Source organism: Apaloderma vittatum, unplaced genomic scaffold (assembly GCF_000703405.1).
Source record: "Apaloderma vittatum isolate BGI_N311 unplaced genomic scaffold, ASM70340v1 scaffold8104, whole genome shotgun sequence".
Lineage (NCBI taxonomy): Eukaryota > Metazoa > Chordata > Aves > Trogoniformes > Trogonidae > Apaloderma > Apaloderma vittatum.
In genome coordinates this window covers 129,763-135,091 of record NW_009710963.1, presented here as the reverse complement: position 1 = coordinate 135,091, position 5,329 = coordinate 129,763, and the positions used below count along the sequence as shown (strand labels likewise).

Sequence of the window (5,329 nt, the reverse complement as noted above, 5' to 3'; positions counted from 1 at the left end):
CTTGCCCCTAAAGTTCAAGAGCTGTCACTTACTGACAGTAGCCACCAGCTTCGTTTCTGTAGGACCCCAGGACAGTCTGATCTGTATTTCGTTAGGGGACACCTTCCCCCTCCCAGCAACACAGCACCCTCATTTCACACCTGCAAAGCAGAATTGTGCCCCTTGTAGGCACCTTCTCAGTGGGTGAGTGCTGTCTGTTTTCTTACCAGTCTAGCAGCCAAAATTCTTGTGTGTGGGAGCACCTACGGGGGAGAAGATGGGCATGAGTGATTGTGGGGAATCAAGGACAAGGAACATGCAGCTCCAAGACACTCATGGAGCTTAAGGGAAACTTGCTTGCGGTCTGCCCACGTTACTTGCTTCTCGTGGTGCGCTAAATGCTTAAGAGCTCAGAGCTTGGGTCTTCATATCGCAAGGCTTTTCCACAGCAGCTCTACAGATTAGCACAGAACCGTGCACTAAGTCACCAGGCCCTGTGCACCTCGTCTTAGCAGTGAGGATTTGAAGAAAAGAAAAGAAAAGAATCAGAGGGGGGCTAATTAGCTGTGTCACCAATTGATCAGGCTTGGCAGGGCTGAAGGCAGGAGGAGGACTCTCTGACTGTCGAGTAGGAGAGAAGTGAAGTGTTTGTCCAGACCAAATCTCTCCTGAGCCTTTAAAAGTTTTCTGTCTCTAATTGAAATCAAGTGTAGATTATGTAAGCATTTCAACTTCTGTCTTCCATATCTCTGTATTACTTTTTCTCAGATCTTAATGCTCCTGAAACTAATAGCTAATACCTCTCAATTATTGTCACACCCTGAGCAGCTTAATGACAATAATCCTCTGTAAAGAAGAAGATAGTTGAAGTGAATGGAAGTGATCATTAGATGCAGGAAAAATATGCCAAAAGTCATTCTCTCTTTGCTAACTAGGTGTAATTTAAATTTTAAAAGAATGTGTTGAAATTACTACTCTTGGAAGGCAATCCAAAACTATCACAATTGTTCTTTTTTTAAAGGAAGTCACATTTCTCCTTGAAGCTAATACCACAAGGCTCTTTGTAGTAAGGACAGCGTAGTGCCAAGTAAATAATAGAGATCTATGTTATTAGAGAGAGAGAAATATACTTTAAATATATAACTTTCTAGTTTATGGTATACTGTTTATGGTTTTGTCTTCCTTCTGTGCATTCCTACACACTGGTCTGTGACGACAGAGTTTCCATATTGCTATCAATCAGTGGCAGTATTTTAACATTTGTACAAGAGGGTGTGTATATCCAAACCCAAATCTGTTTCCACCAGAAATAAAATAAACTGGGGTGGTACCTGAAAACTTAGGTTTGCAAGTCTGGAACAGCTTCCTAAAAGTGTGTAAACCTTCAAGGTCTTTGTAGGGCTTGTGTCCCTCTAGTCTCTTGTGTAAACCAGTTTCTACATGGATCTATCTTTTTTACTCTGTCTTAGATTTAGTGATGTGGGTAGAAATCACCTCCCTAACTTCTCCTTCTTCTAAGATATATGCTGGAGATAATGGCCATTATTCCTCTGCTTGACATTCCATGTTTAAAATACCAAATGCACTCAATTCTGTCCTCCCTGTAGTTTCAGTCAATTTCTGGGGAGGACATTGATTTGATTAATTACCCGTTTGCAGCAAAATGTACTGGAAGGTGCTCGGGTGACCTCTAGATCATCTAATGGCTGATGCAAGCGAACTCTCTGTCACAAGCAGAGCTTTGGCCTCTGCCAGTCTCAGGGTCCACAGTGCCGGAAGGAAAGTGGTTAATAACTTGTATCCATAACATTTACTTTAAACCCAGGGCATTTTTTCCTGGATGCTGCATTATGTGATAGCATCCAAACATTTCTTAATTTTTAGTGTTGCAGCCTCTCCTGTCTGGGTCGTGGTATCTGCCACCATGTAGCGATGAGCACAGAGCTGGCTGTGCTCTGGGAGCGTTGCTGTAGAAGAGCTGGGTTATATGTCACGGGAGACCCAGGAGCCTCACAGTGCCCATGTATTAATGACCCATGTCATTAAGGCTGTCCAGGGTTGTTTAACACGACTTTCCTTCCTTCAGCTTAAATTTCTATTAAACACTAATTAAACCCCCAAAGATAAGAACTTTGCTCTTATGTAGGGTGGTTGTAGTCTTCACTACTAAAGCTGTGGTAAGCAAGGGAAGGCCGTGCTGCTAATTCAAAGTACATGCGTTCTTTGATTCTTTCCCCCTCACCAAGCCTTAAGCTCGTTGCTTAAAAATACCCTGTACAAGAAAAAAATCTGTAGTGCTGCAGAGCTGGCTGATTTGCTGGTGACCTGCCTGCAAGGACGGCATTACTCACTTGTCCTTTGAACATGAAAAGACAGACGGGTGGAGCCTGGGGTATTACTTGGTACGAAGCAAAGATTTAAAAAGCACAAAGTTTCAGGTGCTTATTGGTAATGGAAAGTGCTATTTTCAAAAGTGCCATTTGACATTTGGAAGATTAACTGGTATTGACTTCCTGAATGAGTTGGGCTCCTGAGTATCTAAGTCACTTTTGGAAACCTGAGTTGGCCATCTGTTTCACTTAGGCTTTGCAGTGCCAAGTGAAACAATGCATAAATACCTTGATGGCTATAGTTTGTAGTATCTAAATTTTAAAAAGCAGGTTTTTTTCAACAGTCTGACACCTATTGGAATTTTCAGAAGTTCTGGGGCCTCGAATTCCCACTGCCTGGGAGATGGACGATGTGTTTGAAAGCAATCAGAGTTTGAAAGGAACTTGTGCTTTTGAAAACCCCAGAGCTACCACATCACTTTTGAAAGTGGAACTAACATACTTCCAGAAATTTCACCTGCCATCCCAACCAAATGTCTGACAACAGAACCTGAAAGTAAACAGTGTATCTTAAAAAGGGGTAGAGAAGTGAGGTGTAAAATGGTAGTATATGTAGTAGAAACCTCCTGTTACAAATTTGTCTACAGATCGTGAGAATGTATATGGAGGATGCAGTTGAGACTGAAAACAGGCGTTTGGGGAACTGGGGAAGCTGTTTGTGTTACTGATTTGAACTGAACATGGGCAGGAAAGGCAGATATGGCTGTAGTCCAGCCCAGAGAGAGCACTCCAGCTTTTGAGCAGTGCTCTGGTGTGGCAGGGATAGCAAGAATGATTTGGGAAGAACTTGACATTAAGAAAAAAGGTCTATTTTGAGCTTGACAATGAAGAAGACAGAAGACTTCAACATGGAGAGTAGAGGACATGAAAGAATAGGTGGTTTAGATGTCTAGCTTAGGGAAAGTGGTCACAACGTCCCTGAGATGCATGCGAGTCGGGGAGCTCTGTGGGTGAAAGCAGGTGAAATGCACAGAAGTAACTGTGCTGCTTAAATGGAGAAAGTAAGAAAGGAGATGCAGGGCCCTGCTCCAGAGCTGCCACGTACGCGGAGCTGCAGGGGAAGGCAGGGCTGTGCTGAAGGTGCTCTGGGAGCAGTTCGTCGCTCCTTGCTGACTGCCCAGAGGGCCCTGCCCGGTGTCTACACTGAAGGAGGCAGGAGGGTGAACAGCAAGCAGGGAGGCAGCTGAAAATAGCAAAGTTAATGTGAGATCAATAGCCAGGTTTGTTCTTGTTCCTTTCTAGTGTAAGCAGGTGACAATCCTCATTCTCATCTTTCATTCTCTGCTGTGTGACTTAGCAATAATAAACTCTTCCTTTAAGCTCAGTAAGGATGTTCATAGAAACTTTTTATTGCACCTCCTTTGTTTTAACTGGAGTTCAACAGTTCGTCACTGCCACATTGTGGAACTGGGCCAAATAAACAGCACAGTAGTCCATCCATCACTGCTTTAATTTTGGGCCTTGAAGGAAATGACTAGGCTAGCGAAGAGCATGCCGTGCAGTTGGAACAGCCCTCTCCAGGCCATTTAACATCAGGGGAGGCTCGTAATGAAACCTCTCGGTGCCCTGACCCATCTTCATAATGTTTCAATAACCAATTTTATTTGGGACGATCTCCACAAGTTTCCAGGGTTATGTGACTTTCCTTCCTTTTCAGTTTGACAGTGAGTTCAATGCTGCTGAAAAGCAGCAGTTGTGAGAGCTTTGGAGACTGCAGACAGTTTGTTGATCAAAGTAAGAAACAGCAACCAATTTCTTACTGGTCCTCACCTGCGATATTCCTTGACCAGAAGGGCAATAAAACCTGGAAGACGATACTAGTTTGAGCACTACGTTTTTTATCATACTTGTAGTACTTGATGGTAACAGTTCTGTTTTGATGCCATTGTGGGTTTTTATGATAAAAAATCAGTTGGCAAATTGCAGCCAATGCTCATCCTTACTCTCGGAGCCACATGACGTGATACTAGTTTCCAAGGTTTATTACAATAACGTGCCAGTGGAAGGCAGGCAGATTGACAAGTCTGAGTCTACCCCTGGTCCATTTTACTGCTTACAGATTGCAGCAGTTTTTCCTGTTAGCATTTCCTGCACCAGTCAGCTTGACCATATACAAAGTCTTCCAAATGTGATTGTCCGAGAATGTAAAATGCATATGGATATGACAGTGGATAGAAATCTTTCCATAGGAACTGTCAGGGCTTTATTGGGTATGTCACCATTTCTCTTTCTCAAGAAGTATTTCCCCCTTTCAGAATTTAAAACCTTTTAAGCTACTAGTTTTTATTTAAAGATGATTCTGCATGTTTGGGTTATAATTAGCTGCATTATCTATTGTCGTTAAGAAACTGAGAATGATGGAAAGTGTTTAAGTTTATTCCTGCAGCTGGATCAGGAGTATATAAAAGCCTTCATTTTGCGATTTCTCAGCTTTAACATGAATTAAACATTTATCGCACTTTCTGAGTAAGATGGAACTGGACTGGTTAACATGATAGTAGATGCAAATAAATTTTAAAAGGTTTGAATCCTACTGTATAACCTCACTGATTTCCTTTTTAGCACTCAAGGCCTCACTCACATAGGAGGCAGATCTCTGCAAAATCCCCACAATTCAATTTAAACACACACTTCTTGTGTCCTCATTTCTCCGATGAACTCCTGCACGACCTTGGGCAAGTCACTTCATTTATCTGTTCCCCAGCTTGCATATCATAAAATAGGCTAATAGTACTGTGCTCCCAGGAGTTGTGCATAAAAATTCTGTCAAAAGCAGTGAGAGAAATGTATTGGTATTGTTGTTGATATGTATCTATTTAAGCCACATGTCCTTTCGGCCTTATGCATCACATGAGTAGAGCCACTGAAGGCAGCAGCACTGTTTACACATTGAAAGTGGTTTGCTGGACAATGGCCAGGAAATAGGGGTGAACCTATAACTAGTAGATATCCCCCAGGGT

General features: G+C 42.5%; 1 protein-coding gene across 1 annotated transcript in view; it reads left to right on the top strand.

The window, feature by feature from the left end:
* Nucleotides 1-5,329, top strand: part of TMEM132C (transmembrane protein 132C) — a 137,459-nt gene that overhangs the window by 64,740 nt on the left and 67,390 nt on the right. The window lies entirely within an intron of this gene.